Source organism: Coenobita brevimanus, chromosome 71 (assembly GCF_032717465.1).
Source record: "Coenobita brevimanus isolate Jiangsu-jjx chromosome 71, ASM3271746v2, whole genome shotgun sequence".
NCBI lineage: Eukaryota > Metazoa > Arthropoda > Malacostraca > Decapoda > Coenobitidae > Coenobita > Coenobita brevimanus.
In genome coordinates, this window is record NC_137024.1 from 20,400,071 (window position 1) to 20,423,043 (window position 22,973).

General features: G+C 42.7%; 1 pseudogene; it reads right to left on the reverse strand.

Moving 5' to 3' along the window:
* Nucleotides 1-1,370: 1,370 nt before the first annotated feature.
* LOC145406849 (uncharacterized) lies at nt 1,371-3,791 on the reverse strand (annotated as a pseudogene).
* Nucleotides 3,792-22,973: the final 19,182 nt, after the last annotated feature.

The following is a 22,973-nucleotide window of genomic DNA, read 5'->3' on the forward strand; positions in this document are numbered from 1 at the left end:
ACATCATCACATCACCACCACTTTACCCCCAGATTACATAACTACCACTACATCACTACACTTCTAAAACCAACCACCTTCACAATACACCACATCACATCTACTTTCCTTCATGATCACACGACAATTTCCGCACCACTACATCCCACAAATCCTATATTACACCTACAGACCAGACCACACATCACAATCACACACCATCACAGTTGCATCTCGTCGCTCATTCATTGTACATCACAAGCAGACCACCTCCATATTCTTACAGCACAACACCACAAGCAGCACGCCTCTATATTTTCACTATCACATTACCTCCCTAACTCCATACTGCACCATATCACACCACCACACCCACCATACCACCGTATAGTACACACCATCTCCACCATAATACCACCATAGTCGCATACCGCTCTTTTTGATTCATGATCCGACATTTAATTTCCTCACCACCTCACCAAAACCATCATGCCACCACATTGTCTCTGTCAAGCCTCATCACACCACAACAGCACCACACCCTCATAATCCCAAACCACTTTTGTCACCACAATCAAAACTTCTATCAGTATTTACTTCACATCAAAACCATTCTACCATTGCTGCATCTCCAGTGTCAAAACTCCACTATAGCACACCCCTCACAACACAACACCCAAACCACCAGATCACTCCATCACCATTATCAGTTCATCACCATTACTTTTGTTGAGACAGCCAAACACTGGATAATGTAACTGAACCCGACCATGCCAAAACAAACACGTGTGGGGCAAGAATTTAGAAAACTGGTAAGCAAATGAGCCAGGTTTCTTCTCGTGCTAGCTTATCTGATACATCATTAATCTTTGCGTAGGACCAGGCGACAACGACGGAGGAGAAGGAAATGGAGACGGAGAAGAAAACGGAGAAAAAACTGCTATACACAGTGTGTTGCAAGTTGCTAAAAGTGGCTTATAAAGCTGGTAAAAGTAGGCATCATGAGATTACAAAAGCACAGGAAACATGAAAAGCTGCAGAGAAGACTTAGAGATGGCGGGAGACAATGGAAATTGCAGAAGAGGAAGGAAATAAGGGGTGAAAATAGGAGAGGACAGTAAAAAAAATACAAAGGTTTTTGAGAGTTTCTAAAATAGGCCTGATTCGAATGGTACCAGAAAAAATGGCACAGGAAAAAATGGCATATTCTTCTGGGAATGAAAAAATGGCACAACAAGAATCAATCAGCTAAACTATTTATTGCTCTACAGTTAATCTGGGCATTAATGAACGACAGTTGATCTTGGTTCGTTTGTTAAAATGTCTACAGTTAATCTGGACATAAATTAACGACAAATGATCATGGCTTATTTGTTAAAATGTCTACAATTTTAAGATTTCCAGCGAATGTTGTAGCCAGCTCCTTGAAGAAACTCCTCAACTGATTTACAAGCAGCCCGGTGGTCTAAGCAGAGGTTCTTCATTCTTGTCTGAAGATTCTTGTATATTCTTTTCTGGCGTTTCTTGGGAGGTTCACCACGAGATTCTTGCAGGATCTGAGTAGCTGCAACAGCTTGGTCAGCTTGGATCCACTGGATAGCACGCCATATCGTTGGGTGACTGTGACCAACCAACCTAGCAAAATAATAATGATAAATCAAAATTAATATTGTTTGTCCCATGGAGCATTAATCTAGGTAAAAGTTAATTATTTGAATTGTATAAACCATAAATAACCAAACTATTACCTAACACAGGCATTGTAGGCAACTCTAGGACCTAACGCTTTGAATAATGTAAAAAATAAAACATTGTATAATATTGAATGTTATAAATACCCAGTAACCAACATTTCATTAACCTCAACTAACCTGCTGTATCGATTGTTCCATCCCTTACATAAGTTCGTGCGAGACTCCCCTCGAATAGTTGCCTCATGAACATTCCAGATTTCTGGAGGAAACCGAGGAGGGATTCAACAGAGCTCATCTTGCTGTCTTTGGCCACGTCTATAAGTTCCTGTTACGTAAGTCTGGTCGAAGTAGGTGACGAAAGGCTCCATACCCTCCGGTGTGTTATTTTTTAGGTAATTCATGACAGCAGATACATCTTCGAAAGGAAGAAAAGCTAGACTGTCAACCATACCACAAAACAACTTTATTTCCTCACTTTCCTTGTAGAGAATAGACAACCCCAACTCTTGTATTTTTCTCCAGGATGATTGTGTCAAATGACAGAAACAACAACGAATGGTCACTTCTGTTCCGAGAATTGCTGTGATGGCTTTTAACCCACCCATGAAGGCTATTTTTAGCCCTATGGGTCACCCCAGTGCCGGCCATTTTTCGACCTTTTTTTTTTGGCTAAAATGATAGATTTTGATGTGGAAACAACGAATTTTGCCATTAAAATGCTCACCGAGGCTCGGAAATAAGTTTTATTGAGTCCTGCATACTCGTTTACAGGTATATCCGCTCTCTCACGCTCACCACATACGTGAGAGAAAGCTGTTTTCTATGTAAGTTATACTCAGGTATTTATGCTGGGAAGGTATAGCAATGTTCAGTACACTTTTCTGATTACTTATTACTTCAGCATCTATCACAATTTGCCTGTCTCTCTCACTGTGAATGCATTATCTTACACTTACTTGAAGATAGGTACAACCTGCCTTCAGTACGTACAGTCCTGGCACTTACAAGAAGGTATTTACAACTTGACTTCACTATATAGTCCTTACACTTACAAGAAAATATTTACAACTTACACTTACATGAAAATATTTACAAAATGCCTTCACTATGTTCAGCACCGGGTGAGGCACACAGGCAGAGTGTGGCAGAGCGAGCGTGAGGGGGGGAGCGAGTGAGTGTATGGCCTTGACAGCCTGGGGGATGGTAGAGGAACAGTTACCTTACATGCCTGCCAGTATTTACCCGTGAATCTTGAAAAATGCAGTCACAGTGAAGTTTTTTATTTTAAACCATTTTAAAACGGCACTGGCACTGGCCGCAGCATTATGTCAGACCATTTTAAAACAGCACTGGCACGCAGAAGGTTAAAGTTGCTTGTTCAAAGTCAAGCATAATGGTTGAAGGGTCTGGATATAGGAGGTATTCTTCACATTTATCAAGAACTGCCTTGAAAAGTTCCTCATAAGTGTCTTGGGTCTTGTGTTGCAGGAATGCATAAACAACGGAGGCAGCAGTTTCTCCCAGAGGAACACTAATGACATACGACTGTTTGAACTTAGGAAGGGCCATGGCAAAATTGCCATCCATCATCCAGAGGTCAGATCTTGCTAACAATCGCAGTGTTTGTTCACTAGCAAAAACAACATTGTCATATATCAAGAATAGTTGTGGTTCTGCTCCACCAGTTGATGCCCATTCACCTGAAATAACAAGTTCCTGTAGTGTAGCAGGGTCACGAGGTTGATTGGCACTTTGGTGATGCCGAATGAGTCTATTACAATGTTCTTGAGATACGAAATGAGCCTGAGCTTCTGTTTCCATGGCTACGGCAGTTTGGGCGTATATTTGACCCTGTTTATCTTGAATAGTTTTAGCCAACGTTTTCATTCTAGATTTACATTTTGCTGCTTTAGTAACACTTTTGTCACCATCATGGTTGTATTCCATCACAAGTTTTGGATTTTCATTTTCATGAGAAGATACTAAGGCCCCTTTGCACAATAGTGTTCGCTTGATGCACCTCCACCGAATCGTTTTAGCTCTTGACCACTGCTTGGTATACATGTATCCACTGTAACACAGTTTCTGACCTCCCTTATTGCTCTCGATGATCTCCATGGTGGTAGCAAGTCGTACAGTACGTAGCAGTGTTCCAAAGAGCTGACAGAATTCCATTAGTCTGATACCTCACAACTTGCACCAGGAAGGTTTGGTTTAGTATTGGGTTTAGTGTTGTTTCACGATGGCAAAATGTTCGAAACCCATAACTCATAACTGTAGTATATGAAACTCATACCATAATATGCAAATACTTTAGTGTGCCATTTTTTCCTACTTCAAACTTTGTGACGTATTTTCCGGTGCCATTTTTTCCCAGTGCCATTTTTTCCTACTTCAAACTTTGTGACGTATTTTCCGGTGCCATTTTTTCCAACGCCATTTTTCCCTACTTCAAACTTTGTGACGTACTTTCCAGTGCCATTTTTTCCCAGTGCCATTTTTTCCAATGCCATTTCTTCCTGTGCCATTTCTTCCAGTGCCATTTCTTCCAGTGCCATTTTTTCTGAGTACCACCTGATTCTTGTGGAGTACCAAGGATCCTTTGAGGGGCATGGAGAGAAAGAGCAAGGCTTGTTCTAATGCTGCCCACAGCAAGGAGAAGACATACAGTACTAAAGGTACCGGAGCCCACTCACTTCTGAATCTCAGCTCATTTTATGTTTCTGCCTTGAATCATGCTGTTTGTTCTTCACTCTCCTAAAAATAATTACATTCGTACTACATCCTCTGAACCCTTCTCTTTTTTATTCTTATGGCTCTGTAGCTATTTCTTCTACTCATAAAGCAGAACTCTTCACTCAGACATTCTTCTCCAGTTCCACCTTAGACAATTCCGGTGCTGTTCCTCCATCACTTCCCCACCTCTGACTTCCTCATGGCTGGCATTAATATTTCCTCAATTGATGCATTTTCTGCAATCACTGTCCTCAGTACTAACAAGGCATATAGGCCTGATGGAGTCCCTCCTGTTGTCCTCAAGAACTGTGCTTCTCTGCTTACACCCTGCCTAGGTAAACTCTGTCGCCATTGTCTGTCAACTTGCACCTTTCTTTCTTGCTGGAAGTTTGCTCTCATTCAGCTAGTCCCAAAGAAGGGTGGCCATTCCCATCTCTCTAACTGTCGCCATATTGCTTTAACATCCTGTGTTTCAAAAGTTTTCGAGTTTATTCTTAAAAGAATAAAAAACATCTTTCCTATCACAACCTTCAATTCTGATCGTCAGTGTGGGTTCTGCCAGGGATGCTCCACTGGTGATCTTCTCACCTACCTTTCAAACTCCTGGTCATCCTCCTTTAGGGACTTTGGGGAAAACCAAAAGCTTTCGATCGAGTCTAGCATAAATATTTAGTTTCCAAACCGTCCTCTTATGGTTTCTATCTTTCTATCTGTGCCTTCATCTATAGCTTCCTTTCTGGTCGTTTTATAGCTGCTGTTGTAGTCGGCCACCATTCTTCTCCAAGAGCTATCAATAGTGATGTTCGTCAGGGCTCTGACCTATCACCAACTCTCTTCCTTTTTATTCATCAGTGACCTAAGCTGTACATCTAACCCAGTCCACTCATACACTGGTGACTCCACCCTTCACCTTTCCATTCGTTTCCCGCAGTGTCCATCTCAGCAGTTAGTTCAACAAATAAGAGATGAGGCTATGGCACACCTAATGTCTGAGTTGATTCATATCTCTGATTGGAGCAATAGTAACCACGTTTTTAATGCATCAAAAGCTCAGTTCTTGCATCTGTCAACCCGATAAAATCTTTTGCAGGAGTACCCTCTAATTTTTAACAGTATCCAACTAATTCCTGCATCATCTTCAAACATTCTTGAGGTTTCATTCTCTCAGGATTTATCTTGGAAAGAACATACTACCTTTCTTGTAAAAGCTGCTTCCAAGAGATTGGGTGTGCTAAGCTGATTCCATGCCTTCTTTACCCGTACACAGTTGTTGACTTTATACACGGGTTTTGTTCTCCCCTGTGTGGAGTACAACTCTCATGTGTGGGGATGCTCCTCACATACAGCTCTTCTCAGCAAGGTGGAATCAAAGGTTTTTAGTCTCTTTAACTGTCCTCCTCATACTGGCTCCCTTCAATCTCTGTCTCTTCACCGCATTGTTCCATCATTATCTCTTCTCTATCGCTACTTCGATGGTCACTGCTCCTCTGAACTGTCGGCTTGTTTCTCTCCAACACTACGGCAGGTGCGTAGCACCGTCAAGCAACACTCATCCCTTTTTTGTCCAACTCTCTAATGCAAGAGTTAACCGTTTCTCCCTGTCCTTCATGTATGCAACAGGTCAGCTCTCGTAGTGTCTCCAGCTGTCTGTACTTCCTACTTCCTATGATCTCCAGTCATTCACACGCAGTGTGTCCAGGCATCTCAAAGTGAAAGGATCTTGAATTTGGCTCTCTGTTATCTTGTTTTTGTTTTTTTCTTGGAGGGAACAATTTGGTTCCTTCTTCCTTCCACTTGAAAAAAAATAGTGAGCTAGACAGTTCAAGTATGAGGCAAGACAGTGCTCCAGGAACTGGATATAAACCGGGACATATAGGTAAACATGCAGAGAACAGTATTAGGTTGCTTGCAGGCGGAACAGACTTGAGGAGTGTCTCAGGGGCACAGCTGTTTAGCTGAAAGAAACAGTCACACTACCATGGACTGCAGAAGGAAATTGGTGAGTAGAGGCTGGTGAGGATTAAGGGAGATTGTCAGTGTACAAGACAAGGGAATTTCACTTGCCCTAAGTGTCAATTAGGAATACCAGTTAGCTTCTACTCAACGTCTAGCAATAATTACTGCTAGGCCCTTGTCGTGGAGATGATTATGATGGTTATTCTTGTAGTGAGTAAAAATTCAGGTAAACATACAATACTTAGAAGTGTCATTATGTTCCACTGAATGTGTTTGTAATTACATGTAATTGAGGCAAATCTGCATGTACTGAGTGACTTGTTTCCATCGTCGTTGCTAAAGTAATGCAACTCTCTTGTACAAAGTAATAATAAAGTAGAAAACGTATCTGTGTTTTGGAACCTCAGTGTGTGGAACAGTTTTCCTTTTAGTGCAGGAGAGAATTGAGACAGAAAAAGATACACAGTGTCACATTGTCCAAATTTTCATGTTACATATTCTCCCTAGACGTGTCTCCACACTTCCTACTGCTATTGTTCTCACGCAGCCTAATTATATGGCAGTCAGATATTTTGCTCATTAAAGATGAGTGCGAAACATGTAAATTATGACTGAGGGAATGTGGGGCGCCACACTCTCGCAACACTGGCGCATCACCACAAACCACCACTATATTTGCATATGATGACACACCAAATCTCTAATACTACAATACTACAATTGTTTCCATTGCAGCACATTTACAGCATCACACCCAAACCTTCAGAACACCACACCAAGTAACTATATAATCACATAACCCATCACACTATCATCATGACTATTCCACACCATCACAAGCATGCTCTGTTTGTATGCATGTTATAACAGAGCAACTACATATCCATGACCAAATCACCACTGCACCCCCACATCTGTTCCATTCCATCACACCCCCACATCTCTACTATACCATCACACCGCCACATCTCTACCATACCACCACACCCCCACATCTCTACCATACCACCACACCCCCACATCTCTACCATACCACTACACCTCCACATCTCTACCATACCGTCACACCCCCACATTTCTACCATACAACCACACACCCCACATCTCTACCATACCACCACAGCCCCACATCTCTACCATACCATCACACCTTCACATCTCTACCATACCATCACACCCCCCATATCTCTGCCATACGACCACACATTGCGACAACATACATCTGAACCACACTTCCAAGCTCACACCACAACGCACCTCCATCACACCACTAGCATATTCCACACTTCCATATACACAGCTACATACCAGTACCACACTCCACTGCCACCACACCATCACACCACAACCGTCATACCAGTATAAAAGCACCATCCTGTTGGTCTTTGCTGAAGTGCTGGTGGCGAGCAGATCGATACCTTTGAGTTATTGCCAACATCTTAAGACGACCTTTTGCTGCTTCTCTCGTAAAGATGTGAGGCCGCTCATGGGACAGTGAAAGAGCGAGGATTTGGTTGAAGATAACAGGATGAAAGGATGGATTATGGTGAGGGTGCATGGGAGACAGATTAAGATGCCAGGGCAAAAGAGTAGCCATGGATTAAGGTACAAGAGTAAGGGTGCTTGGATGATGGAGTAAAGGTCAAGGTACTAGTGTTTGGGTGACAAGTAGGATTAGGGTGCTAGAGGAATTAGGGTGACGTAGTAAGAATTGGAGTATAAGGATGAATGTACTAAAATTTAAGAGCAAAGACTATGAGAGGGAAGTGATTGAGAGTTTATTTTTGCAGGAAGTACATGAGAGAGGACAAGGTTATAATTATACATTCATTTCCCTGTCCTGCAAAAACGTCTCGCGTGAAGGAATCGATCGCAAGTTTCTATGTGAATTTGGAAGGGCCCTAATTAATTCTTATGATCCCCAGTGAAAGCTCAGGGAGAAGACGCGAAATGGGAGAGGGAGTCGAGATTAAGGCATTGTTGGGTTTGGGGAAATGGGTGAATGGTAGCCTGATATTTGTGAAGGATGTACAGGCAGGGACAGAATTTTACCTACTATTCAACTGTTTCTGCTTCACTCTTGAGGCACGTACATCACTTTCCTCTCTGGTACACTTCATCAAAGAATCATCTATGGACATTGAAATATGGGCATACGTCTCTGGGATCAGAAATATTGGCCAACAGAGGGAAGTGAGAGGTGAAGCGCGTGAAACAGTAAGCGATCTTTTGTTTGTTACTGTACAGGGTGGCGTTGAAGCAGATTGCTTTGCTGTTATGAAAAGATTTTTTTGTTAAAATCTGTATTTATGTATATATGTCTGTCTGTCCATCTGTCACTTTATCTCTATGTCAGTCATTTAGTTAGTCAGTCAGTCTGTCTGTCTGTCTGTCTGTCTGTCTTGTGTGACGTCGAATCCCTGAGAGGTGACCTCAACAAGACACCTGCAGGCGTCCCCGTCCCGACTTGGTACCGAATCCTTCTTCCCACTACACACCACCATTAGCCTTCGACAGACCAAGTTTACTAATGTCACTGAGCATGCTGTCAAAATTTGTTAGAATCTCGCCAACACAAGTTATAGCAAATTGCTAAGAAATAAGTGAAAATTGATAGAAAATTGCTAAAACTGAGTGGTTCAAGTGTTAGGATGCTGCTTAATTTGCCAAGAAATATACTAAAAAGTATAGACTATAGCTGAACACAAAATCTAGAGAGTCTTCAAAAAATAGTTCAAGGTATTAGGTATATCTTTAAAAAAAGGTAACTAACTTTAGAATATTGCTGCCTATCTACAAGTCCGTTATTGATATAATACATTGGTACGCCATTAGTCCGTTGAGTGTAGAGTGAAAGCATCAGAAATGAAACTGTTTAGAAACACTTGCAAGGTATAAAGATTACGTATGTTGGATAGGATAAATATTGAGATTCGTGAAAATCCAATATGAAGAAGTCGATTGATTGAAATGGAGAACTGTGTGCTTATATGGTGTGGTAACATAAAAAAGGATATGAATACTATGGTGAATACAGTAGTGCATATGTGCGTGACTGTAAGGGTGGGAGAAGGTGGGGAAGGCCAGGAAGATGACTGGATATGGTAAGTGAATGTTGTGTGTGAGTAAGCGAAGTATGGAAGTTAAAGGAGCATAGTAATTGGCGAAAGACAGAACTGAATGTAAGAAATACAGACAGAAATGTACATAACAAGACTAGCAACATCATTTGTACTTGGCAATGGAGAGAGAATTTAATCACTCCACAAGCCTTTATAGTACATCACATTCCTATGTGCATGGCTTATACCTGAGAGGCACAGCCAAGAATGAACGAATTCATGACAGTATTGCTTGTTTCACTGGGACGTTCTGTTGCTTTAACCCGTAGATGCATGGCGGGGTCAGTTTGAGCCCACGACGTTGTTTTTCTGAGATAATTTTACCTTTTCTTTCAACTAGACTTTTTTCCTCCCGTTACTTGTAATATTATTGCATGGAGCATTATCTTGCAAATGATCATGTTTTTTACTATATTTGTTTGACAGATACACGATGTTTGTACGTTTCTGCATGACGGATCAAATTGACCCTAGCACTTTTATCCACTGTATTTTCTCTTCGTAATCATGTTAGATTATTTTGATAATTAGTGCAAGTGTATATACACGCATTACATGCACACACACATATATATTCAAACATATACATACCCATCCACGCATACAGACACATGCTGCTGTTGCTGTGGGTGGGTGAATACGAGAAGTCATAGCACCCATGTGTGGGTCGAGGTGTCGTGTCGTCATTTGCAAAGTAAAATGTCGTCATTTGCTATACAAGGTGTCATATGCGTGTGGGCGTGCGCTGTGTGACTCGTCTTGCATAGTAAAGTTACATGTTGGCATGAAGGGTGGCAGTCCGCGAACAGAATTCGATGAGAGCTGGTGTTTGGCGCCAAATATAGAATTTTCAAGGCAGACAAAGTTCCAGCATCAACTGATCTCTTTTGCTACTACTATGGCTAGACAAAGAATTGTAACTGGTGCCGAAATACAAAGTATCATACGCACTTGTGATTCAGAAGAAGAATGCAGTGAAGATATCAGTGATGAAGAATTTGTTATTACTGAAGAAACTACCAGTGAAGAATTTGAAGAATCATCAGATGAATAAACTGCAGTAGCATCCATCAGCTCCACTCCAGCAAGTGTCATGAGTGCTCCTTCAGATGAAAAATGGAGAATGGCTACTACCCAGTCTGCCCAGGGATGACAACAACCTCTGTTTGTATCGCGGGAAAGTGTTAGAATCACTGGGTATGCTGCTCAGAGGATCATGATCCTGAAAACCCGTCACCAGCATTCAATCTCATTTTTTATTCTGTGATGTAAAACTATACTCACTGAAACAAACCATGAATGGAAATGAGTAAAAGCAGGTTCTTGGGAACGTATCTCAAAAGATGAATTGATACGTATATTGGGATAAGTATACTAAGAGATGTGTACAAAGGCAATAACTAGTCTGTACGTTCTCAGTGGGACTCATCTACTGGCCCACCAGTATTCTCAGAGACAGTGTCAGTGAATCGCTTTGAAAAATTTGTCACCACCTGTGATTCAGCACCCTGCTAGCCAAAACAGCTGACTAGTCTGAGACAAATTAGCGGCTGTGCTTCTTCATCTAAATAAGTTTATGCATAATTTCAAATTTTGCTATTGGCATACTGAATGTGTTACTGTGGACGAGCAGCTGTTCTTCAAAGATCACTGCATATACATACAGTAGAGTGCATACCCTCCAAACCGGCCAAATATGGACTCTAGTTGTGGATTCTTTTTGATGCAAAAACTTATTACGTATCCAACATTATGATATACACCGGACAAAAAGAAGAAAGAACCAAAGAGTTGGAGACATGTCGTGATGTCGTTGTCGAAACCTGTACATAACTCAGGAAGAAACATTACTATCAACAACTGTTTCACCAGCATCAAACTGGCCAGAGAATTGTCTGCGAAGTCTCTGTCCTTGGTGCGGACAATACAGGCAAACCCAGACTATCCCCCTTTGCCGAACTTTTTCAGTGTCTCAGTAACACAGAGAGTGGGCCAGCATGCTCTCCAATACAAGTTTCTCTAACTATCAATACCAAACTACATGCACAGTACACACTACACTTCCTTTTCCAAAATTTAAAGAAATCATGGCAGCGCAACACGTGGCCTCGGAGTCCCCGGGGGGGGGGGACATAAATGGCCCCACCTTCCGCCCCTCTCCCGGTGACGACTCGGGCTGCCTGGAACCACTGTCTGACTCTCTTCTTCTTCATTTCTGCAACATTCGCGGTCTTTCCTCTAACTTTCACTCTGTTGAGCACCACCTCTCCTTCTCTAAACCTCACCTTCTTTTTCAAACTGAGACTCAGCTGTCTGAGGCAAATGACAGTAGAAGCTTTTCTGTATCCTCCTACTTTCTCTACTCATTTCAAAGCCAAAGGTGGCTGTTGTGTACGCAACGACTTATCTTGCTCTCATGTCCCTGAACTCGATTCTTCTGAAGTCTCTACATTCTGGCTTCGGCTTTCCTGTCATTCTCTGACTAAATATATCTGCGCTGTTTACTTATCTCCTAATTCTACAGACTATCAAAAATTCTTTGACTATCTTACTTCTGTGTTGAAACACATTCTATCCATTTCTCCTTTCTCTGAAATCTCCATTCTAGGATATTTCAATGTTCACCACCACCTTTGGCTCTCCTCTCCTTTCACTGATCCACCTGGTGAAGAAGCCTACACCTTTTCTATCCTTAATGACCTAGAGCAGCTTGTACAGCACCCTACCCGTATCCCTGACCACCTTGGAGAGAGCTCCAACATACTTGACCTTTTCCTTACAACTAATCCTTCTGCTTACACTGCTAATCTTTTCTATCCGTTGGGCTCCTCTGATCACAACCTTATCACCTTAACCTGTCCTATTGATCCGGTATGGCCTGTAGACCCTCCAAAGAAACGTCGTCTGTGGCACTTTGGAGCTGCAGATTGGGAGGCCCTCAGGCAGTACTTCTTTGATTTTCCTGAAATGATTATTGTTTCCATGACCGGGAGCCATCTGGGTGTGCCTTGCGCATTACGGAGGTTATTCTCTCGGGCATGGAAGCATACATTCCCTTCTCATATCCTCTGACTAATGCAAGAAAGCCTTGGTTTAATCACGCTTGTTCTAATGCTGTCCACAACAAGGAGAGGGCCTATAAAAGGTACCAGAGCCAACCCACCCTTGAATCACATCTTTCATACATTTCTGCCCGGAATCGTGCTAAGTCTGTTCCTTGCTCTGCTAAAAATAATTTCATCCATACTAAATGCTCTCAACTCTCCAACTCGAATTCTTCCCACTCCTTCTGGCACCTTGCCAAAAACCTTTCTACCAACTTTACCTCATCATCCTTCCCTCCTCTTTTCTACTCTGATGGTTCTGTAGCTATTTCTTCTACTGATAAAGCAGATCTCTTCGCTCAGACTTTCTCCTCCAATTCCACCTTAGACGAATCCGATGCTGTTCCTCCATCACTTCCCCCCTCTGACTTTCTCATGGCTGAAATTAAAATTTCTTCAGCTGATTTATTTTCTGCCATCATGGGCCTCAATACTAATAAGGCATATGGGAATGATGGAGTCCCTCCTGTTGTTCTCAAGAGCTGTGCTTCTGTGCTTACACTCTGCCTAGGCAAACTCTTTCGCCTTTGTCTATCAACTTGTACCTTTCCTTCTTGCTGGAAGTTTGCTCTCATTCAGCCAGTCCCAAAGAAGGGTGACCATCCCCAACCCTCTACCTATCGTCCAATTGCCTTAACATCCTGTATCTCAAAAGTTTTCAAATCAGTTCTTAATAGAAAAATTTTAAAGCATCTTTCCTATCACAACCTTCTTTCTGATCGTCAGTATGGGTTCCATCAGGAACGCTCCACTGGCGATCTTCTCACCTATCTTTCAGACTTCTGGTCACCCTCCTTTCGGGACTTTGGCGAAAGCTTTGCCATTGCACTTGACATCTCAAAGGCTTTCGATCAAGTCTGGCATAAATCTTTAATTTCCAAGCTGCCCTCTTACGGTTTTTATCCTTCTATCTGTGCCTTCATTGCTAGCTTCCTTTCTGGTCGTTCTATAGCCGCTGTCGTAGACGGCCATCGTTCTTCTCCTAGATCTATGAACAGTGTTGTTCCTCAGGGCTCTGTCCTATCACCAACTCTCTTCCTTTTATTCATCAGTGACCTTCTAAGCTGCACATCTAACCCTATCCACCTAACCTATACGCTGATGACTCCACCCTTCACCATTCCATTCGGTTCCTGCAATGTCCATCTCAGCAGTTACTTCAACAAACAAGGCATGAGGCTATGGCACACCTAATGTCTGACTTGGCTCGGATCTCTGACTGGGGTAAAAATTATCTGGTTGTTTTTAATGCATCAAAGACTCAGTTTTTACATCTATCAACCCGACATAATCTTCCACAGGTATACCCACTAATGTTTAATAATATTCAGCTTAATCCTGCATCATCCTTGAACATGCTTGGGGTTTCATTTACTCGGGACTTATCCTGGAAAGATCATATTACATCTCTTGTAAAATCTGCTTCCAAGAGATTAGGTGTACAAAGCGGACTCCGTTCCTTTTTTATCCCTGCACAATTGTTGGCTCTATACAGGGGTTATATCCGTCCCTGTTTAGATTACAACTCTCGTGTGTGGGGAGGCTCCCCACATACAGCTCTTCTCAATAGGGTGGAGTCAAAGGCTTTTCATGTCATTAACTCTCCTCCTCTTACTGACTCCCTTCAACCTCTGTCTTTTCGTCGCACTGTTGCATCTTTATCTATTTTCTATCGCTACTTCAATGGTCACTGCTCCTCTGAACTGTCTGCATGCATTCCTCCACCTCTACAACGGGTGCATAGCACCCGTCTAGCAACAAACTCTCATCACTTTTCTGTCCAACTCTTTAATGTAAGAGTTTACCGTTACTCCCAGTCCTTCATTTATGCAACAGGTCAACTCTGGAACTGTCTCTCTCTGTCTGTATTTCCTGCTTCCTATGATCTCCAGTCTTTCAAATGCAGTGTGTCCAGGCATCTCGAAATGATCAGATCTTCAATTTGGCTCTCTCTTGTATATTGTTTTTCTCATGGAAGGAACAATAATTGTGGGCTAGCAGCCTTTGGTTCCTTCTTCCTCGCATTAAAAAAAAAGACACCCTAGACGCAATACCCCGGAATAGTGATTGGGGTAGAAGTATCACCCTACCCCGCCCCATTGTATGCCTACCCCCGGTTTTGCGATGCATTTTGATTTTGTTATCGATTTTTATGATATTTTAGATAAATCTTGTGTTTAGGTTGATTAATAAACTGTTTTTAGACTTAATGTGTTTTAGTCATAGGTGGCGTGAACACTGTTGCCTATCAGACGAGGTACAAAACAGTGTGAACAACTAGGCGACTCAACGAAGAATATTTCATGTTTGACCAAAGAACTGTCATCTGACGTATCACGGAATACATAATAATAATTTTAAATAAATATCAATAATTATGAAAACCTTAGAGAGTAAATATTTCATGCATTGATGAAAACTGGGACAAGGATAAACCATGTGTTTACATTCGGGTTGTGCAAGGAAAAACGCTTTGAAAATACAAAGGGATTTATGTGTTTGAATTCGGGTTGTTCAAGGGAAAACGCTTTGAAAATGCCAAGGAATTTCTAAATTTTGGAAAATATGAGAGAGGAAAATAAAGCTCAGCAATGAGAGCAATAACTAAAACGACATAAAGAGGGGCCATTGAACAGGCTATCCTGATTGCATCATTGATCGGTGAATCATACATTTACATTCAGGCCGTTCAAGGGAAAACTCTTTGAAAATGCAAAAGAATTTCTAAATAAATGTTGGATAATGACAGAGAAGAAAGTAAAGGAGCTAAGCAACCAGAACAGTAACAAAAACGACCAAGAGGGGCCGTTGAAAAGGCTATCCCGATCGCATCTTCGATCGCATTCCCCGTCAAGAGAATTCCCTGTCAAAACATCAACGATCTCCATCACAGCAACTCGCACATTGGACGATTCTGCATCATTCATACATTATTATTAGTATGCATAACAGATGTTTCTTTAATTGTCCAGGGACCATCTGATGGTGGAGTTGTATACAGTGCTGCAGCTTCTTCTCTACCGAGTTTGAATACGAGTCAGAGATTGCATTCTCCAGTGAGTTTGATTGGATACAAGGGAGATGTCATGAGTCGGCTCATGACATCATTTGGTGGGAAACCGCAAACTCTAGTGGAATCCCAGTGTTTATCGTTCAGTTTAACCGCTACGTATTCACCTGGTCGGGAATGTTTTTAGAGCAATTTTTCAATGTGTCATAAATGATCATCTTTGTGCGAGACATCAGCACTTCCTCTGAGCGATTTATTATGGGAGTGTTTTGCTCATTCTAGCCTTTAGCAATGCGGCCACAACACTTGCCTCTTTCCCATGATTTGAAGTCAGTCAAGGTTTGTACGCCGTGAAAGCAGGTTGGGCCCAGTGCGTAGCAGTGCCGCCGTTGTCCAGTTCCTGAAATTCCACCTAGTGTGATTGGCAAGAGACTTAGCGAGTGCAATGTCCTTCCAGTAACGACGCCCAGTCATCCGCTTAGTCCACTCTTTGACCAGTATTTCTTTTCGTTTTTTCCTATGTTTAAGAGTTTAGTTTTTGAGTGAGCAAGTGAATGCGATCTCCTTAGTTTGAATTCATTTTGAAATGTAACGTTAATTTATTTTATTGTAATCAATAAATTTAACAGTTCTTTTTCTCGAGCTTAATGTAATGTAACCTCGTGTTTTATTTTCCATATTAAGATTATTCTAGTTGCACCTCCTAGCTTGCATAAACGCTTTGCTATTCATAACTGGTATTTAGGCCAGTCCTTTCGTATTAAGTTTAAAATCCGTTGTGCCATCTAGGAGTTAATGCAACAGCAAGAATCTGTTATCATCAATAGTATCAGTTATTGATTGTCAGGGGTGAAGTCACTTTCTCTCGAGGCTAACAGTACTAACAAACAGCAATTGTGAGGAATTAGTCTCTGCTGTGTACTGTTGAGAAAGTTTATAAATTCTCGTCCTTAGAGAATCGGCAAAGCAAGCCAGTATAAAGTAATCATTGCTTGATTTTCAGAAGACAATTCATTGTCCCTGCTCTCAGTATTATTGAATAATTGTCCTTTAATATTACATAAACATTAAAAACCCCATGACAATTGGCGACCTTATTCCAGGATATTAACTCCTAGCTCTAAAGCTGTTCACGAGATAATACTCACCCGTTCATACTTTGGTATTTATCATTAAAGTCTATAGGCACTACCTTGCTGGTGATTATTGATTCATTTTTATTAATTTACATAATAGTTTTCACAGTCAGTTGTTTGTTTAATTTTCTTTCTTTACCAGTTTAATTAGATAAAACTGGTCACCACTAACCTGTGCCTATATTCTTTATTCTCGATTATTGACATCTTGCTCTGAAAAAATTGCAGTCAGTACTGAGTCGCTAGTTACATAGATTGAGTTAGCATCATGTCCACCAGCGTCTATGTACAGGAAGCCAAAGACATGGGTCTTACGGACCCAACTGAAATTAAGGACTTTGTCCTCTCTCGGTTTAATTACGAAAGCAACGCGAGAATGATGCTTGTGAAGAGCGTCGAATTCAGCGTGAAGAACGTGAACACGAGCGAAAACAACCCGAACTCGAGTTAGAACACGAGCGAAAACAATGTGAACTCGAGTTAGAACATGAGCGAGAACAGCGTGAGGAACGAGAGAAAGAACGTCAATACGAGTTACAACAACGCGAGAGAGAACGAGAACACGAACGTGCCGAGCGAGAGGCACGCAAAAAACATGAATTTGAAGTGCTGAAGCTCAAGCGAGATTCCTTGGCTTCAGACACACCTGGTGCAGCTGGCCCAAGCTCCACGAGCGCTCTCCCTGCACATGTTATGGCGACCCCACACATCAAGCTTCCCCCATCCAAAGAAGGCGAGAGAATCGAGCCATACATAGCTCGTTTTGAAGACGTGGCTCAACTGTACCAGCTGGATGATGCAACTAAGCGGCTTCAGTTTCTTAGCCTGTTTGAGGGCCCTGCCCTCGATATTCTTCACAGAATTCGTGGAGACAATCTCACGTATGAGATGATGAAGGCCGCACTCGTCAAAACGTACGGTCTCACAGTTGACGACGCCAAGAGTCAGTTCATGAGGGCGCGTTTACAGGATAAAGAGACTGCCGTTCAGTTTCTTGACCAGCTTACTGCTTACTTAGATGAGTGAATGGAGAAAGATGAAACTTCTTCCACGCGTGAGGGGATAATTGACCTTATGCTGCGCATGCAGCTAGAAAAGTCGTGGCCTACTGAACTTATGGCTCAGCTTAAGATCTGCCAGGTAAGAGATGCCAGCCAAATGGTGAAGAAGGCTAACGCATTCTTTACTGCATATGAGTATCAAACTCACAAGCAGCATACCTGGAACAGGAAACCTGATAAATCTGGGAAACCATCTCAGACTGAACCCCAGCAACAAAGCCGTTTACAGAATAATGGCCAAGGTCCAAAACCGCAGTAGAAGGACCAGGGGCAAAACACTCAGAAGCCTGAGTGGAAGAGGTACAACAAGTACCCTAACCAGCAGCAGTATCAGCCACGCAACCGACCGTCAGGACTGTCTTTTTCACCACCAGCTGAAGTGAATAGGAGGCAGGAGGCGAATGAAGCCTTCATTCCTCAGCAGCAGCATGGTGGTCACGTCCCTACCAGTATGGGTACTCCCCCACGGTTCTCTAGTCCCACAGCGACAGTGAACCCCTCTCCACAGATGGCCAATGTTCCATCTCCCCAAGCAGTGACTACGACCCCTCAGGTATCAGATTCACAGGGCACCATGTTTGCCGCATCATTTATTCAGCAGCCTCATGAGTGGTTGGCTGCTTCTTCCACAGGCCCTCCCACAGGTGACAGTTCCTTCCTTGTTCAGCCAGGGTTTGTGGGAGACATCCCTGTGAAGGTCCTGAGAGACAATGGGTCCTCAGGTTGCTCTGTCAGGCAGAGTCTAGTTCGGCCTGAACAGTACACAGGTCGACAGATCGAAGCTAACCTTACTGATGGATCAGTGAAATTGTTCCCTGAGGCACGTATCCAGGTGGCATCTCCATTATATACTGGTACGACAGTTGCAGATGTCATGCCAGAACCTTTATTTGACCTTATCATAGGCAATATTTTCGGTGCTAAACATAGTTGCACCGAAGATGACGCTACTCAGACTTCGGCTACAGTAACACAAGCCATGGCTGAGGCTCCAAACTGTGTCACCCCAGTGACCATTGAATCGCCGCAAGATCTGATGTGTAGCCAAGATGTTGTCCAAGAACAACATTCTGACCCGACACTTGCTGCCATGTGGAAGAGACAAAAGGATAGAGTGATAAAGTATTCACGGGGAGGTCAAGCCAAGTTCCTTCGCAAACAAGGACAGCGCTACCGTGAGTCACGAACATACGAGGGCGAGGTTCGACTGCAGTTTGTCGTTCCCGCCAAGTACCGCCAAGCAGTGTTAGAATGGGGTCATTGTTCAGCCTCAGGAGGTCATATGGGCAAAAGGAAAACCCAGGGCCGTATCCGAGCTGACTTTTTCTGGTCAGGGATGGGACGAGAGATAGATAGCTTTGTGCGTTCCTGCAATGTGTGTCCACGTACCACAAATCAGGGACATGTCCTTCCTGTGCCGTTTGAAACCACACCCGTAATCTCTGAGTCAGTTGAGAGACAGGTCAATGGTGAAGTAGGTGCAGACCTGATGTCTCGCCTGCTAACTGCTTACTAACTCGGGCAACTGTGGTATGCTGGGTTCCGTAAGATAGGTGTTCTCAGAGATTTGAGTAATCCAAGGACCAGCCTGGTTCCCAGTTAAAAGTGTAGACCTGACGTCTCACCTGTTGGCCCCACAGGACACAGTATGTCCAGGGCCTGTACATACCTATGTACCGTAGGTTAAGGGGGGAAGTTTGAGAACCCCGCAGAGACAGTCCAAGACTGTGCATGAATTACCTTGTGGAACGTCTCAAGCTGTGGGCCTCTCTGAGGATTCCCGGAGAATGCACAATATCCACATGAGTGTTCACACCCACGGTGGGTGTTAAAACGTGACCTGCCCGAGATTGTGTAGGGATTCTTAGCTTCCTGTTATTAGTCGTAAGTGTAGTGTTAGGTTAACCAGTAAACTGCCCATTCTAAGAGATTTGAGCAATTCAAGAACTGGCACGTTTCTTGGTTAATAATGTTAGGTTAACTGGTAAACTGCCCGTTCTAAGAGATTTGAGCAATTCAAGAACTGGCACGTTTCCTAGTTAATAAGCGTTAACCAGTAAACTATAAGGGTTCTAAGAAATTTGTGAATTCAAGAATTACGTTTCCTGGTTAATAATGACATAAGTACTGATTGCTAGGCAGAGAGAGAGAAATGACACTTTTGATGCTCCACCTTGATTCCTTTCGCAGGTGCAGCTGGTGGGTGCAGCATTGCCGTGCAGATCAGCTGGTCGTCCCTGTCGCATGCTGCTGCCCCTTCTCTTCTGCCTCGTCGTCATTATTTACTATAAATTTGTATTACATGATTTTACACGTAGGTACAGTTACACCACAACTGTCACACCTACACCGTGTATTACATACATTAGGCTACATAACAATTAGTTATTAATGTAAATGTAGTGAATTTTTCACTCAGTTTGACCTGAGTACAGGATTTTTCACCGTTGTCTTGGAGTTTTTCCCTCAAGCTTGCTTCTATTAACGTAAATACGAGTTTTTTTTTTCGCTCACTGGTGGTTGTGACTTTCTCCTGTAGCAGGATAGCACACACACACACCACAGTGTGAATCTTGTGTGACTGAGTAGGATTTATATGTATAGATTGAAATTTTTTCCTGAGAAAAAATTTCACTTTTGATGGGGCGTAATGTCACGAGTCGGCTTGTGACATCATTTGGTGGGAAACCACGAACTCTAGTGGAATCCCAGTGTTTATCGTTCAGTTTAACCGCTACGTATTCACCCGGTCGGGAGTGTTTTTAGAGCAATTTTTTAATGTGTCATAAATGATCATCTTTGTGCGAGACATTAGCACTTCTGCTGAGCGACTTATTATGGGTGTGTTTCGCTCATTCTAGCCGTTAGCAATGCGGCCACTAACACTCGCCTCTTTCCCACGATTTGAAGTCAGTCAAGGTTTGTACGCCGTGAAAGCAGGTTGGGCCCAGTGCGTAGCAGTGCCGCCGTTGTCCAGTTCCTGAAATTCCACCTAGTGTGATTGGCAAGAGACTTAGCGAGTGCAGTGTCCTTCCAGTAATGATGCCCAGTCATCTGCTTAGTCCACTCTTTGACCAGTATTTCTTTTCGTTTTTTCCTAGGTTTAAGAGTTTAGTTTTTGAGTGAGTGCTATCTCCTTAGTTTGAATTCATTTTGAAATGTAACGTTAATTTATTTTATTGTAATCAATAAATTTAACAGTTCTTTTTCTCGAGCTTAATGTAATGTAACCTCGTGTTTTATTTTCCATATTAAGCTTATTCTAGTTGTACCTCCTAGCTTGCATAAACGCTTTGCTATTCATAACTGGTATTTAGGCCAGTCCTTTCGTATTAAGCTTAAAATCCGTTGTGCCATCTAGGAGTTAATGCAACAGCAAGAATGTGAGTACGTTTAAGTACTTGGGTAGTGTGATGAGTAAGGATGGAAGTTTGGAGGGTGAAGTGCTTGAAAGGGTACAGCAGGGAAGAAAGGTTGCTGGTTCTTTGAAAGCAGTGATAAGAAACAGGGAAGTGAGCATGGAAGTGAAAAAGTTACTACATGACAGTATTGTGATACCAACTCTAACGTACGGAAGTGAAGCTTGGACGTTGTTGGAAGGACACAAGTCAAGAGTGAGAGCAGTGGAAATGAGTTATTTAAGAGGAACCTGTGGAGTCACATGGAAAGACAGGCTGATGAACGAGGATATAAAGGAGCGTTGTGGTGTTGATGTGGATGTGATAGGAAGCATTATGAGGAACACACTGAGGTGGTTTGGCCATGTGGAGAGGATGGAGGGTGAACGACTGACGAAGAGAGTGTATGTGAGTTAGGTGGAGGGGGGAAGAGGGAGGGGGAGGCCGAGGATGAGATGGAGGGATGGGGTGGAGAGGTATATGAGAGAGGGGGGTGTGAGTTGGGAGCAGGGCAGTGAAATGGCGGGGGACAGGGCGACTTGGAGGCGATTTGTTTGTGGCCACCCCAAACCGGATTGAGGCGTCTGGCAATAGATAGATAGATAGAAGAATCTGTTATCATTAATAGCATCAGTTATTGATTGTCAGGGGTGAAGTCACTTTCTCTAGAGGCTAACAGTACAAAACAAACAGCAATTGTGAGGAATTAGCCTCTGCTGCGTACTGTTGAGAAAGTTTATAAATTCTCGTCCTTAGAGAATCGGCAAAGCAAGGCACATAAAGTAATCACTGCTTGATTTTCACAAACAATTCATTGTCCCTGCTCTCAGTATTATTGAAAATCATCCTTTAATATTGCATACTTCTTAAAAACCCCGTGACAGGAGACAGACACTGGTTTTAGGTTTAGGTGAGCTTCTTTTACAGCTGTTAGGCCATTTAGATTTGTTTTAAACTTTTTTTTTTTTTGGTGGGGGTCTCATTTGAGTGGGGTTAGAACTTTGTTGGGGGGAGTCCCAAGGCTCAAAAACACATCCCTATATTTTACATGTTAAATCTACCGTGAGATATGATACCCCGCCTAGCAACGGGTTTTTACTTAACCGATTGCACCGTTAAACTGGGGTATGCCTGTACATCAAAACCAAAGAGAAGTTCCAAAAGCGCTACACAACATAAAATACAGTGAACTGTACAGTAGTACGTTGTGTCCACCAAAGACCAGATACAACTTGCATCCTATAAGGCCTAGGAAATTTGTGTTGTCAACTCAGCACAAGTCTCCAGACGTGGTGGACGAGCCAAAGAAGAAACCTGAGGTGATTCACTATTACAATGCCACCAGAGGCGGGGTCGAATGTTTGGATGAACGGGTTGGCACCTATAGTATAAAATACGGGAGTAAACGATGGCATGTGGTAGTGTGGTTAATAAGATTGATCTTGCCAGCTAAAGTGTATTTGTACCATACAAAGAAGCTTTCCCATCGTACATGCAGAACAAAATTCGTGTACACTGTATATTTCTCGCTGAATTGAGAATGGAGCTGAGTGAATCTTACTGAGCTTCAAGGACATAACAACCGGAGTTCCCAGGCACTCAGGATCCATCCAGAACTGGCAGAAAAAGATCCAGATGTGCGTTTTGTCCTCGAATCAAGGTCAAGTAAAGTTGCCAGAAGTGTGCAGCATGCAGGAAATTCATATGTCGTGAACACAGCGTAACTAGACGCACCCCATGCTAGAGTTTTGTTTTGTGTGCTGTAGTGGTCTGTTTG